We start from the raw sequence: 16212 nt of genomic DNA on the forward strand, positions 1-16212 counted from the left end.
ACCAAGCCCTGAGGTCAAAAGAACTGCCTGTAGAGCTCAGAGACAGGTTTGCATCAAGCCACACATCTGGGGAAGATTGTGCTTCACTGAAGGGTCACAGAAGCATGTCTCTGTTACCCTTAATGGAAGATGTTTGAAACAACCAGGACTCTTCCTAGAGCTGGCCTCCTGGCCAAACTGAGCAACTGATGGAGAAGGGCTTTGATTGGTGTGGTGACCAAGAACCTGATGGTCATCTAGTTGAGCTCTGTGATCATATGTGGAGATAGGAGAAAACTACAGAAGGACAAACACCACTAAAGTGTGCTGGTAGCAGCCTCATGCTGTGGGCCTGTTATTCAGCGGCAGGAACTCGTCAGAATAGAAGAAAAGCTCAATGCACCAAAATATTGAGATAGCCTTAATAAAAACCGAGTCCAGAGCACTCAGAAGCTCAGACTGGGCAGAAGGTTTACCTTCCAACAGGACAATGGACCTATGCATACAGCAAGAGTGGCTTATAGACAAATCTGTGAATGTCCTTGAGTGGCCCAGACAGAGCCTGAGCTTTAACCCAATCAAATATTTCTGGAGAAACCTGAAAATGTGTGTCTGCCCCCATCCAACCTGACAGAGCTTGAGAGGTGAACAGGTGAGGGGAAGAATGGCAGATAATTGACAAATGATGATGATCCAGTATGGTGTATGGAGTGTAGATTGATGTGGGGAAAAAAGTAAATTTAAGCAGTTTAACATAAGGCAACAACATAACAAAACGTGAAAAAAATTATGAATTTTGATGTGATGAAAAATGATGAAAATGAATACTTTCGCAAGGCACTGTATATCCAATAGCCTGTGTGGCCTAAGTCACATCAACAGCAAAAGAAAGCCGTTTCTTTTTGTTTAAAGATTTATAAGTTATTACTTATTAAAGACCTTTTTTATTTGTAATAACGTGCGACAATGAAGCAGGAACATCCATTAAGGAAGTAAATAGTGTTACACATGCCTATTTGTCTCTGACATAGTTAGACATTATTAGAGCAGCTAATGTCAGTTCAGTCATGATACAGTACTTCAGTGGTTTTATTGTATGATAATGAGGCTGTGTTTTGATTGGATATTGATTGCAATGTAATGGTCTTCGTCACGTTTGAGCACATCCATTCAATAACATTACATTAATTACATTGACACAGTACTCTCTCTGTTATACACTGTAATAGAAATGCATGGTGTAACTGAATTACTATTGTGAATATATAATGTGAGCCGGAAAGTACTATAATGAGATCAGAAAAATCGTTATGGTATTTCAAAACTCCCTTGTAGTAGAACAGTCGTATCAGTATTGAAGGTTGCCGTCTGTACTAAAGCATAATGAATAATTGATCATGAATATTTCTCACTGTTTTTCCTCAGGTCTTAAGCAACGCAAGGCCATGAGACTCAGATGAGGAAATTCTCAGTGCAGCGACAGATGTGACGCCACTGCAGTTCTGTTTGCTTCCACGGACCTCGGAGCAGCCATAACTCGATCCGCCTCCATCCCAGAGGTGCCATTCCGAGGATAGAGGGAGTGTCTGTGCCAAAACTCATTCCTGAACTCCTGAAGGGAGGAGCCGTGGGAATTGGAGGGATAGCTGGATTGATGAGGGTGCTGGAGAACAGAGCGTGAGCCGCTCTCTCCACGTCTCCACCCGAGCGCTGGGCTCCTTAATCAGTTCATCCTCCCAGACACTTGAGCTCAACTTATTCTGGAGGATTTTGCTCTGAGACTTCAAATCTTCCACTATATGTTTTTAATCTATTCTAGTTTCTTTGCTCAAGTCAATGCTCCCCTTCATCAAATGTGGCAGGAGGGCCTAAGGAACGGTTCTCTGTGAAACTAAAAGCAATAACGTGTAAGGTAGAGTGAGGTGGCAGAGGAAAGCAGGGTGAAAGTGCTGACTGGGTTTGAGTGTTTTTGTGCGGGTTTGCAAGGCCTGTGCAGCAATGGATGAGGGTTTGTGCCGAGGGCTGACAGGAAGAAGCAGCTAGACGCCAATGTATAACCGAAGCCTCTATGTGTGCGCAGGAGAGTGCGTTAGTGTGCGAATGTGCATGTGATTGTCTCTTGGAGTGCAGAATTCTGAGAATTGGCCATTATTGCCATTCCCTCCTATTTTTGTGTTGGAGCCGGGGAGGGTCAACATTAACAGCGCACTCGAGAGAGAGGGACGAATGAAGCAAAAAAATAAATAAATAAATGACAGTGACACTTCAGTTTTCTCTCACCATATTTTTGGTGCCCATTGGTGGGGTTCTTTTTCCTCTGAGTGCTTGAGCTTTGTAAAAAAAAAAAAAAACCCTACTTCTGTCCCATCAAAGTGGATTATTATAAAAATCACAGCTTGTGAAGGGCTCTCAGATGGATCATTTCTAGCTGGAATACCTTCTCCTTTGAGACTCTCCACACCACTCCATTTCTGTGACTTTCAACCTGTCATCCTAGAAGACGTGTTGCGATTCCCCGGGGGACTGCGTTCACTTGTTGCCACAGAAATCCATGGCATCCTGTTCCTGACAAGGTCCGCTTCATTCTGTGAGTATTTTTATTCCCTTCTGTGTGTGTGTGTGCATGAGTGAGCATATGGAAGGAATCTGTAACAGTTGTTTAGGCTTAAAAGGCTTTAAGCTTGTTTGTTTTGCCGGTCATGTAACCTGGTACGCTTGAAGTGATGGTACATGTCTTTTTGCTTCGCAGACAATATGAGCTTTTTATCGCTGTGACGCCCACCTTACTCTGTCACTGCCCATTAGATGAAGTTCCACTCATTTGTTTTGTTTTCTCTTGTGTAACCTTCATAGTGTGAGGACTGGGATGATCCGACTCCCTCCATCACCTAAAAGCGAGTAGAGATGTGCCCTTAAACAGCCCAGTGAACTATGAATAACATCACCACACACTCCCACTGTACGCACTTCCCACGGTGCTCTGCAGGCCTGAATATCCTCTTCTGGGTAAATGGAGTGCATTTATGGGTTTTTGTAGGCAATAGACCTATTTGAGCTTCTCGTTCGCATTTGGGATCCAGATTGGAATGTGAGAAAAGTGTAGCAGAATCTGAATTACTGGAACAGTTCACACCAAAAATTTGCTCGCCCTCGTGCTGTTCCAAAATCCTTTGTTGCTAATAGATCAACCCAAAAGAAGTGTTATTTGCTAACATCTAAGTTTGATGCTAGATGTGTCGTCAATGATCGAAGTGCCCAGAATATGTATGAGATTTGAAATATTCACTATTGTTTAAAAAATTTGAGGTAAGTTACAGCTCACCAAGGCTGCATTTATTTGATCAGAAAATAAAGTAATATTATGAAATATTATTACAATTTAATAACTCTTTTCTATTTTCATATATTTTAAAATTGAATTTATTCCTGTGATGGCAAAGCTGCATTTTCAACATCATTGCTCCAGTCTTCAGTGTCACATGATCCTTCAGAAATCATTCTAATATGCTGATTTGGTTTCTTCTAATGATCAGTGTTGAAAGCAGTTGGAATCTGTGTTACATTTTTTATTATTTTTTGATGAATAGAAAGTTCAAAAGAATAGCATCTAATTGAAATAGATTTTGTCATAACAATGCAAGTCTTTACTGTCACTTCTATTCAATTTAATATGTTCTTGCTAAATAAAACCATTAATTTCTTTAAAAAAAAAAACTTTTGAATGGTAGTGTATTGGGGGCATTTTTTGTTATTATTGGATTGGAAAATTGACTAGAGACAGGAAGTGAAAGGAAAGAGGCAAATGGAAGTGAGTAAGGACCTTGGCAGAACTCATCTGTAGTTGTACTGCGCAATATGGAGGAACACTGCAGTCTGAGGCTCAGATAAATTTTGTGATGCTTTTATGGTGCTTATGCATTATTTTTGATTCCCTGAAAGCTTCAGTCCACATTCACTGTAACTGTGGGGAAAAAAAGCGTGACAAGCACATATAGTGATCTGATCAAGATATTATTTGAAAGTTCTTCTTTTTGTGTTCTGCAAAAGTAACATCATATAGGTTTGGCGTCACATGATGGATGAGTAAATAATGACAGAACTTGAATTATCTGGGTGAACGATCCCTTTAACATCATATTTGAAACTGAAAACTAGAGGCGTTACATAATCTCCTCAGCGTGTGACCGCTCTCCACAGGTTTAGCAAATCCTTTTTGACATAATGGATGTGTCTCTCCTTTAATAGAATAGCATGTCCTTTTGTCCTGCTGTCTTACTCCTGTTTATTGTGTGAAAAAACAACAGCTTTTAGACAAACACTATCCAACTGATGTCCATCTTCGGTTGCTGGTGCACATATGTGCATGTTTTCTGGCCTTTGGAGTTTTTGATGCTTAATTGACATTACTGTCAACTATCCAGAGTCTGAATGCACACGCCAGCTGCCACTTTGACATCAGCCTGTACTGTTGCCATGGCAGTGGACTATTGTTACTTCTGTCTGGGCTACAAATATTGAGAGAGGCACTGGTGTCCAAAAGCATTACGAGAGTTTGCACTGCACTAAAATGAAATGTTCAGCAATAAACCTTTGCAGATTAATATCCTCATTAATATCCTGTAATAAACCGCCAATTGTTATTAGTTAAGTCGCATTACTTCTCACATTCATACCATTATAAGATACTACAGGAAGATCATGCTGGTCTATTAGCTTCTGTGCCGACAGAAAAGATGAATGGGAATGATATCGTAGCCTACTTGGAATAAACAACAAAGCTAGTAGGATTTCACAGTGTCTCAAATATGAGGCCCTGCCTGGACTGATATGCGTCTATGTAATTGTGCCAAAAAAAGATTCTGCGAGAATATCCCTCAATATAAACCAGATTTATTTCTACCTGTTTGGAGAACCTCCTGCAAAGTAATATTCACTGAAATTGGAAAGGCCAAGCGAGGAAATAAAACTGTGATTGTCGCACAGGAGGACATAAGAAGGGTTCAACAGCGGGGATAAAAAAGCAGCTTTAATGTAATGTCAGCGAGATCTCTAGCAGAGCTGATTCTGGCAGCAGCGAAGAGAGAATCACTGGATCTTCACTGAATGGAGCTTAGTGTGGTTTGTTCTTCAAGCCCTTGAAGGTTCGTTCGAGTTATGTATTGTTCGGAAATGCGCACAGTTCACGAGCCCCCCGAATCGACAGTTGCTGAATGGCAAGAATGAAATGACCTCACCGAAATGTCGACATCACAAATATGACATCAGTTCCAGTTCATTGGTCCACTGGCAGCAGGATCGATTGTATTGATCTGAAATAAGAGCTTGTCAGGTGTAATTGTGCGTAAGTGTTTGGGTCCATGTGTGAAAGAGATTAAAAAAACTCCTGGCTCAGTGATTTTTAAGGACACTGGGGAATGCATTTTAATGTCCTTCTTATAGCCCAGTGTGTTCCTGACTTGATAATCTGCCGTGCCGCACGTGAGTATATGTAAAATGTGATGAACGGTGTGGCTTGCAAATGGCATATTTACTAGTTTCTAGTGCATTGTTGTGCTGTGCCGAGAAGCACTGTGCCGAGTAAAGCATAAAACAAATTCTTGGTTTGATTGATGAGAACACCAAGAATAACACTTGAAATATAAAAAAGGAAAAATGCAGATGGATGATGCACAAAATAAAAAGTGTCTAAATTACATTGTTTCAAACCAACAATAGACTCAAAATCAAAAATAATGTTTGTATTATATTCCAGTATGTCTGTAAAACTGTTTAAATTACATTTTCGATTGTCTCTGGAGGTCTATGATTCATAAGTGAAATGTCCAAGAATCTCTATGTGTGTGTTTGTGTGTATATCTACCGGCACTCACTGTATTTTTTTCACAGGTTTTTTTTTTTTTCAAGCATTGGTAGACATTTATTGAGTCCCAACAAGTGATCAGTTTCTGAAAGCGGTTTGATCTGATTCAGAAAGTGCAATAAAACCTCAAGCTCTGCTGAGCCATGTGCGCGAAAGCTTCCATTACAAGCCATTTCCTCCAACACTCAGGATCATTTAGCCATTTAGCTTCTAATATTTAAGTCTGAGTGTGCCACAGTCAGAAGTCAAGGGTGCACTTTAAATAAAAGAAAAAAAGAAGTATGCTTGGTTCCATGTACTATCTTTGGTAAGAATTTAAAATAAATTGTTGATTTTTATTTTTTTTTAATTAAGACGAGAGCAAAAATTGGACTGCAGCCTTTTCTGGAATTAATTTTTAGAAAGGAAAAAGAAAATGATTGCAGATGGTGTTTCAGACCTTTTTGTAATGATACCCTTTTACCCCCTCAAGAAAAATGTGTTGAATAGAGAAAAAAAACATTCCGAGTCATGGTAATGCTTTTGAAGTGCTTTTGCTTTAGAGAAAATACATTGGTCACCCTCTGCTTTTCATTTCCATCTCTTTTTTCCTGTTTCATTCATTTAGAACTGGGCCAATCAGGTGGTGTCACAATTAAAATCAATCTTCCTTTAAGGACAAGTGGCTGTGCCTGTCTGCGGCTCTTACCTGTAGGCCCTCATTTCAGTCCTGCTCTGAAAAAGATCCATCTTTATTAGTCCTTCACACTGCAAAATCAATGGCAGCCCTCTTTCATAAGCGCACAGAGTGCGGGTAAACTCGGGTTCTCACATCTCCGCAGTTAGGCCTCAACCATCTCACCCTACAAAAGACAAGCCACTCAGAGGAAGGCTGTAGAAGGTGTAGGAAATGGCTTGAAAAGCAAATTAATCATGGGGTAGTGGATCATAGAGTAAAGCTTTGAGGAATTAGACAAATTGAATCTTTAAAGGGCACCTATAATGCAAAATTCACTTTTACATGTTGATTGAACATAAATGTGTGTTGGCAGTATCCTTTAATGATAAAAATCCACCCGCTCCTTTTCTTTTAATCCCCATAAATCATCAGCAGTGTCTCAGAACAAGCAGTTCTCAGAATCTGTAAAATGTAACATCACATTTTACAAGCCCCGCCCACGGCTGTTGACGGACACTGTCATATTAACAGAGACCCCACCCTGTGTGAGCCGCACACAATCCGCCATGTTTATCTTCATGCTACAGCATTTAAAAGCAGCATTCAAATAAGAAATGTCTTCTTATTAGAGCTACAGAAGTTATTCAGTCCAGAGCAGTGAGTGATTTTCTGTTTTTATTTTATTGTTTGGGTCATATTAGCAGTGTAGACAGCATTAGGTACTGTATATTAATACACAGATCTAATATAAACATGCGATTTATTTCCCAGCTTATTATTATTATTATTATTAATAAAATGCTTATATAACAATAATCATGCTTATTACCTTCACAGACTCGTGTGTTTTTAACATAAACTTGGGTGTATTTGACAGTTTAAGCGTAATAAGACATGACAGAGAACTTGTGACAGCTGCTTTCTATACGTGTGCTTTGGATGATTTTAGCATGATAGACATGATTATCAAAACCAAACATGTTTTTGGCAGAATATCTGAGGTACGAGCTGTAAAGGCACAGTCCTGAAAAAGGGGGCGGGTAGCAGCAGCTCATTTGCATTTAAAGAGACATGCATGAAAACAGTGAATTTCTGCTTCTACTCAAAATAGTCTTTTTCAGAATTATATAATAAATTATTTGTTGGGTATTTTGAGCTGAAACTTTACAGACACATTCTGGGGGGACCTGAGACTTAGGGTGCTTTCACACCTGGCCTGTTGTTTCGGAACCTGGCGCGTTTGCCCCCTTAGCTCGGTTCGTTTGGGCATATGTGAACACGGCAATCGCGCTCGGATCTGCGACAAAACAATCGGTCCGAGATCGCCTGAACGAGGTGGTCTCGACTCGCTTGAAAACTAACTTTGGAGCGGTTCGGTTGTAGTGAGAAAGCAATCTGATCCAACGGACCAACGAACCAGGCTATATCACAATGTATAATGGGTAATTACGTAAGTTCCGTGAAAAGCATTATCTTTGTTGTTTTGCTAATACCTAAAAATGAACCTGTGAATGTCTGTGGGTGAGCACGTCTTCGCCATTCAAAATCAAAGCGCACTTTTTCATTTTATAATGCTGTCTTATTGCTCTTCTTCGTAGTAGGTGCATTTTAAAAATGTTTTCCCGATCAATCCTGGACTCCTGCTCAAAATGATAAATTAATATAATGACAGCTACAAAAAAAAACAAAAAACAAAAACAAAACAATAAGCCCGCAAAGCTGTTGTCGTTGCATCCTGACGGATGACAGCCGTGACAGCTAAGTGGAATCCCGGAAAATAACCTGTGGAACTTTGACCAATGAGAGAACAGTTTACTGGCGCATGACTTGTATTGACAAATTTGGTCCGTTTAGAAACTTTGCCGTTTGAAAGCGAACCGCACCAAGAATAAAAAGCAACATTGTAATAATTTTAATCCCTGTTTCGGAACAAAGCAATCGATCTACAGGTGTGAAAGCACCCTTATATTACATCTTGTAAAAAGGGACATAGTAGGTGTCCTTTAAGGTACACTCGCATGTAAGGTTAATGTTATTTTTTACTTGGTTACACCACATGACATTTTTAGAGTCATAGAATTTAAACTTTGAAACCAAATTAAATATAGAAAGAAAGAGCTCAATTCTGTGAACTTGCAATATGTGTTTTTAATTCGATTTTTAGAGTTTTTTTTTTTTTCTTATTGTCGTGGAGAATCTTTTTTGATCCTATATATTCGGCATGGCATGTGCAAGTCATAATTGCTTGTGTCATTTGTGGAAAAGGCAATCCCATTTGAGTTAAGATGCTGCCATCGGAGGGAGATGCCTATGTAGGCAATGAGGAAACTCACTAGTTCAACATTGGAATCTAATGGCTAAATTACACAAGCTGACTTTCTTAGTTGGACAGAGTGTCTATGGTTGCTCAACTAGCTCCCGTTTTTTGACCCAAAGCAATACGTCATATTGATTAATCATCAAGAGCAAAGCCTGAGACCTCACAGATGGAACAAACTCAACATTCCAGCACAACCTCCACTGTACTTTTTCCTCACTGGAAATTGGACACATTCACAATTTGGGGTGTCAGACTGAGGGAGCCTATTATTTTAGCCATCCATCTCAGTTGTATCTAATCTTGATATGGCCTGTGCATGTGACGATTTTCACCTTGCACTTGTTTTAAGGCTCTACAGTAAACAATGAAAGGCTATTGTAGCTGTCTTGGCAGGTGGTTTGGGGCCTGGCAGGGGCAGGAGTAATTTGCAGGTTCTGTGAGCGTAGTCTCAGGGCGCTTCTGACTGGACAGTCCTTTGAAGTGCCTTGCATTGGCGTCTAATAAATAAACATGAGCTGTGTTTGCTTTCAAGCAATACAGCAGGAGAAATGGGCACATGCTCAGATGTAAATATATTACATTAGATACTATGTCCACAGGTCGCAGTCTGCCTCTATTAAGGGCGTAGTAGTAGTAGTTTACCCAAAAATGAAAAATCATTTTCTGACCCTCATGTTGTTCTAAACCCATATGACTCTCTTTGTTCAGTAGAATGCAGTATTTTTTTTTCAGTGTAAAAACATTAAATGAGAACTGTCAAGCTCTAAAATGTCAAAAAGCACCAAGAGAGTATCAAGTATATACATTGTATGCTGTTTTATAGCTTTCTGATGTCCTACAATCAAAATTCAAAATGTTATTCACCGAAAGTCTTGACCTATGTCCTAAATCTGTCTCATGAGAGTGTATAAGAGAACAGTGATGGCCAGTTAATAAACAAATCATTCTTTTGAGTCAGATCTTTTTAATGAACCATTTGATCCAGTTCACAAGATCAATCTGTATAAATCGTTTACAAATCAGACTTATCTGGTTCTTAAAGGATTAGTTCACTCCAGAATTAAAATGTACTCACCCCCATGTCATGTTCATGTCTTTCTTTCGAAAAGAAATTAATTTTTTTGAGGAAAACATTACAGGATTTTTCTCTATACAGTGAACTTCAGCGAGGACCAACGGTTTCAAGGTCCAAATTGCAGTTTCAGCGCAGCTTCATATACTTTTGGTTGGGAAGGTCACGTTTTTCCTAGAAGAACAAATCTTTTAGGTTAAGATTTAAACATCCAGGATACGCACACGAATGGACCATTTTAAACATTAAGCTGATACAAAGACATATAAATATGTGTCTTTCAAAATACAACAACTTTTGAACGGTCCTCCTTCTCCACACTTGTAAACACTGGGTCAGTACTTCCACCTATGTCATGCGTGACCTTTCCAACGTGATTACGCAATGCTTGAAGTCATAGACGCGCATTGCAGAGCTAGTGCAAGGCGAGCATTTGTGGTTAAAAAGTATGTCAGTTTTTTTTTTTTAGAACACGGCCCATCGTTTCGCTGTAGAGCCATTTGAAGCTGTATTGAAACAATTTGTGGACCTTCAACCCATTGGCTCCCATTGAAGTCCACTATATGGAGAAAAATCCTGAAATGTTTTCCTCATTCTATATTCTAAATTCACTCACTTGAAGGGATACTCCTGCCAAAAATTTAAATTCTCCCTTCATGCCGTCCCAGATGTATGATACTTTCTCTCTTCAAATGAACACAGACAAAGATTTTTAGAAAAATATTCCAACTCTGTGAGTCTGTACAGTGCAAGTGTACAGGACCCCCAAAGTTGACCCTTCAATGGGGAAATGGATGTTTATAAAATTTCAGTACCGACTGGTACCGAAGTCTGTACTTTTGACAACACTACATCTGGGATGGTGTGACGGTGAGTAAAATATGAGATAATTTACATTTTTGAAAACTATCATTGTAACTGAATGGAAAAGAATCAGCACATTATTCAAAATTTCTAGTTTCTAATTATTGAACAGCACCCAGAATATTCTTCAAATTCATCTTTTTTGTTCCACGAAAGAAAGTCATGCGTGTTTGTCATGAAGGTGAGTAAATGATGACAGAACAATCATTTTGGGTGAGCTATCAAGTTAATATAAATTCCTCCCCAGAGCGAGAGGAATCATCTTCAAACGAGGCACTACTTTGGTTTTTCTTGAGTAAATGTCACAGTATTCTAACAGCTTTCATAGAGCCTACGGCCTCACAGCAAGGTCAGGGTACGCTGTCTCCTTATGATTAAGTCTTCTTGAAATGATATGAGCTCATGTGTTTTCTTTCCGGTGTCTGACTGCATTGCTGTTAATCCATTCACACTGTTGTTTCATCATCTTTGTCTCACTTTAAAGTACAGTCAACACTCTACTGACAATCCTTTAACAGTACAGTGGTCTTCCAGCACTGTGTTTATAAGCTTTCAGAAAAAGTGTGCGTGTGTGTGTGTCTAGCTGTCCATCAAATTACTCAAGCAGTTAAACGGTCTGGGCGTCTGTCACAAACGCTTGAGTCGACTCTTCCTGAACAACATGTTCTGATGGTTTTCCCCTCAGGTTAATAAGCAGGTTGTGGCGTTCACTGTATGCTGTTGTTTGATTGCAAACAGCTGGGCGCGTCACGATCGCACGGGGACCTCCGTCATCGATTGACATTTGTCACCCCGTGAGGCCCAGACAGCTGTCCCGCCACTTTACGGACACAACCACAGGGTTCGACAATCCGAGTTAAGTGGTGCAAATGTGTGAGGTGGCGATGTCTGCTCTTTAATTAACCTGGCCCATCAGCGTGTGCCCGCGCTGAATTATTTATCCTTGTGAGGCATTAGCACGCAAGGTGGATTCATTTTAATGACACAGAGACGCCAGCGACCGCTTCCGGAAGTGAGGCTATACTGTCATTTTCTGTTCGGTTATTCCTCCGCTTTACACACATCAAAGTTTGATTTCAAATGTGTAAGTTGAATCCGTGTGAGGCTGGATGTATCCACGCTGAACGCTACAAAGAGAATGTGGCGTTTTGACAGATTTAGCTGTAGTGGGGCTGGTTTTGATGGGTTAAAGCTTGAGTCTGTATGAAGCTGGTGTAGACGGTAAAAACGTAGACAGACATCTTCATTTTAGATCTGGTGTTGCCAAGCTGCTCATGTTTTAAAGCAGTGAAACTACAGTCATGCTACTCTTTTGATTATGTACTGTATAGCTATAAGCTACGAAGCAGTCCGAGATTTAATGCTGTTCAATCAGTTGTCACGTTATGTGTAGCAGCTTGGATTTTTGTCTTATTTCTGCAGGTTTTTAAGCAAAAAAATGTTAACCTTATGGGAGAAAAGCAATTAGCTAATCAAAATCCAGAATTCTGAGTGCAAACAAATTGATCGAAGTGTTCAACTATCCTGCTGCTGTATTTTAGTAAATGCCGTTGTAAAATGAGCAGGGATTGGCCAGCCATACAAAGCACTATAGGATTTCAACACCCATCAGGTTCTATATAGGGAAAAGTGTGTAATATTTAATTGTTGTATTTAATTTCCAAGTGATCTCTCCAAATCATTCGCAACCTGCTACTATTGTATTAACCTATTGTCTTTCCGACCTGTTTGCTTTCAAACTGTTTGAAAGAGATACGGCTACGCAAGTGATCTTTTCGCGTTAAGTGTGTAAAGACAAAGTGAAAGAACCACAATTGATTTTAGTGATTAGACACAAGAAAAATTGCAGGTAGTTACTCTTAATGTCATTAAAACTAATTGCGTAAATACATAATGATCAGAGGATTTTTACTGCAAATCAACACAAAAAACTGTCCGAAATATCACCACAATTTTGAGAAAAGCAACAATGAATTCAGTCATTTTGGGCTGCAGAAATCAATGAAGTTCTGTGAAATCATAGTGGCACTGACTAAAGAAATGTAACTACATTGAATCTACTTAACAGTGTAAATAAAACTGAGATGATATAAATGAATAAAAGTCATATCTTGGCTTGAAAATGAGGGTTTATTCAACTGTGTTTACTGTGAAAACAAAATGATGAGACTCAAATCTGTGATTGTTTTTTTTTTATCGATCCATTTACATGAATTCTAAGAACAAATCAATTGACTTGAATAAAAACCTGTTTGTGCAGTGTGGTAGCATTTTGTTACGCTACTTTGCTAATTGTTGGTAGCTTTGCACTGGAAAAACTACAGTATTTTAACTACTGCCTAAACTAATGAAAAAAAATTGTTTTTGGTAGTGACACTTTATTTAATAACTCCACAACACTGTAGATTTTTTTAGTGTCTTTATGAAGATGCAGATTTGCACTAATACTGCACATCTATCTGTAATATAAGCACTGATTATAAACTCTTCCCTCACTACCTCATGCTCTAATTTAAATCTCCAGCTCTACTGTTTCTTCCCCTCCAGCACTCTTTCTCTCTTCTCTCTCCTCGCATTCATCTCCCCTCATCACATGCCTCAGCTACCATTGTTATCTTTATCTGTCTTCCTTTCCGTCACCTTCCAAACATCCCTGCACACACTCACACATTATATCTGGGGGGGTTTTCTTGCAGCTGAAAAACTGATTTTGTGGTTCAGTAAATTCAGGAGGGAAAACTTAGTACTTTCTAAACAAAATAATTCAGTTTAAGCATGAATATGAATGTTTTAAGGGAAATCTAAATGTTTTGTATTGTTTGGCTGTCATGGCATTTTTTCCACATATTTTGTTGTCACATTTAATAACTTGTTTTGTGATGTCTGGAGTTAATTCATGTGGAGTTCAACACATAATAGTTGTCACCATTTGAAGTGTAGCGTTGAGCTCTCTGTATGTGACAGAACTTAAAAAAAATAGCATCTTGCATTTCAAAATATTGCTTGTCAAGCATTGAAGGTGTCAAATATTCAGGTTTCTGATGTTTTGTTTTTTTTTAAATAAAAGTGTGTAAGTCGTATGTGGATTCCCTACTGCAACTTTGTAGATATAATTATTTTGAGGAATTTTTGTGTAAGTAAAGAATTGATCATCATTTATCACAAGTAGCCTTTCCACAAGTTAAATACTAATATATAAAAGATGCACAGTGTCATACACACAAATACAAAATGCCTTCATGGTAGCACACATGAAAAAATGCAATAAATATTAATTTGATGACATAAGTTGTAGCATAAAACCCAAATTTACATAAATGATTAAGACAAAACTATTAAGAAACACAATTATTTTAACAAAATACCATGAAATGTGAAGTGTCACTCAGGCATTTCTTGGAATGTTGGTTTACAGTTTTTCACTGTAAATTATAAGATGTCTTTTTTACTTCCAAAAATTTTACATTTATTCTGTAAATGTACATGAAATGATCTATTATCGTTTTTCCCCACAACTTAAGCAACTTACCATTGACATGTTTTTACTCTAGCATTTTTGCAGTCTTTTAACAGTTTAAATGAGTCATGTTTCGTGCACGTCCTGATTTTACCGAGTTAGATGTGTTCCTAGGTCAACATATTTGTTGACCTTGGAACAACATTTTAATCCAAAAATTTAGTCTTGACCATATCCCTACACCTAAACCTAACCTTAAAGGGATAGTTCACCCAAGAATGAAAATTTGATGTTTATCTGCTTACCCCCAGGGCATCCAAGATGTAGGTGACTTTGTTTCTTCAGTAGACCACATTTGATGATTTTTAACTCCAACCGTTGCAGTCTATCAGTCGTATAATGCATGGCAATGGTAACAAAATCTATGAGAGTAAAAAAAACATGCACAGACAAATCCAAATTAAACCCTGCGGCTCGTGACGACACATTGATGTCCTAAGACACGAAACGATCGGTTTGTGCCAGAAACTTTTTTAATTTTTAATTTAATTTGTATATATATATATATTCCGGTCACAAATTCACAAATTCCGGTCTCTCTCTCACTGGGCCCATCTTTCTCTCTTTCCTGACCCTATTTATTGAGATTGAGGAGGTTGTGTTGCCCCATGGCTCCAAACTGTGGTGTAACAGAGAGAGAGGCAGTAAATCAAGATGAAGGGAAAACAGAACCCCTTTATTCGGTGTGCCCTCCTGTCCTGATTTGTCTGTCCTTCACCTGTGTTCAGCAGAGGACAGTGGGAGATGATGGGGGTGAAAGAGTGTTGAGCAGTTGGATTAATGAAAGGAATTGTGATAAAAAGAGACTGTAGAGAGCACTGTGAGAACAGCATGATGGAACCCGGGTATGAATGAGCTGTTTAAAGGGACACAAAGAAAGGTGAATGGTGTAGTGATCTCGAGTGTGTGTGTGTGTGTGTGTGTGTGTGGGACCAGATGTCCCATAAGGATAGTAAAACCTGAAATCACCTGCATTGTGGGGAGCAGCCAACAGTGTCCAGGAGGAAACCAGCTTTATAAAGTATAAATAATGTCTGAAAGAAATATGAGTTCAGAAATAGTAGCTCAGGAACTGTAGAAATCACTGGGAAGTCTATCAGAAGCCTCATGCTAATTCAAATAAACACATGTCCCCTCAGATGTTTGAGTGAATATCAGACAAGTGGATTTTGAATGTTGTATTATAGGTAAAATAATAATAATATTAATAATAATTTCTTTAAAAAAAAAAAAAAAAAATATATATATATATATAAAAATTAAATTAAAAATTAAAAAAGTTTTTTTTCTCAAAAGTGCTGTGGTAGAAATTAAATTTCGTATTTGGTCTGACTGAATATTTCAAATAATTTGTAGTATATTATATTATTTTAAAAATCTGATGTTTAAAATGTTATGGTCAGTATAATTTTTTTATTATTTGATTTTATATTTTTTATATTATTATTATACAATTTTTAAAAGAAGTCTTATGTTTGCCAATTTGCAATTTAAAATAACTTTTATTTTATATATGTATTAAAATGTAATTTATTCCTGTGATGGCAAAGCTGAATTTTCAGCATCATTACTCCAGTCTTCAGTGTCAGCCGATCCTTCAGAAATCATTCTAATATGCTGATTATTACTGCTTAATATTTTTTGTGGAAATCGTGATACATTTTTTCAGAATTCTTTGTTGACGGAATGTTAAAAAGTATAGCATTTATTGGAAATGGACATCTTTTGTAACATTATAAATGCATTTACTATCACAGTTGATCAATGTAATGTCTCCTTTGTGAATACTCAAGTTTTGATTTTGATTAATGCCTTGTTGCGAGAGGAATAACCTATGAATAATAACTTTAGTGTTTTCCTATTTTTAGTCGTGTTTTATCTTGCCTAGGACACCAAGTAAGCCAGGACCCCCTCTCCAAAAAAAAAAAAAAGGTGCATGAGA

The 16212-nt window shown here is 38.2% G+C and overlaps 1 protein-coding gene across 1 annotated transcript in view; it reads left to right on the plus strand.

Annotated features, from left to right (window-relative positions):
• grik5 (glutamate receptor, ionotropic, kainate 5) overlaps window positions 1–16212 on the plus strand; it is a 91719-nt gene that overhangs the window by 12619 nt on the left and 62888 nt on the right. The window contains exon 3 of the mRNA XM_016501757.1: window positions 1405–2566. The gene's annotated coding sequence lies outside the window, so the exon portion shown is untranslated. The remainder of the gene's footprint in view (window positions 1–1404; window positions 2567–16212) is intronic.

Source organism: Sinocyclocheilus anshuiensis, unplaced genomic scaffold, assembly GCF_001515605.1.
Source record: "Sinocyclocheilus anshuiensis isolate Anshui unplaced genomic scaffold, SAMN03320099.WGS_v1.1 scaffold955, whole genome shotgun sequence".
NCBI lineage: Eukaryota > Metazoa > Chordata > Actinopteri > Cypriniformes > Cyprinidae > Sinocyclocheilus > Sinocyclocheilus anshuiensis.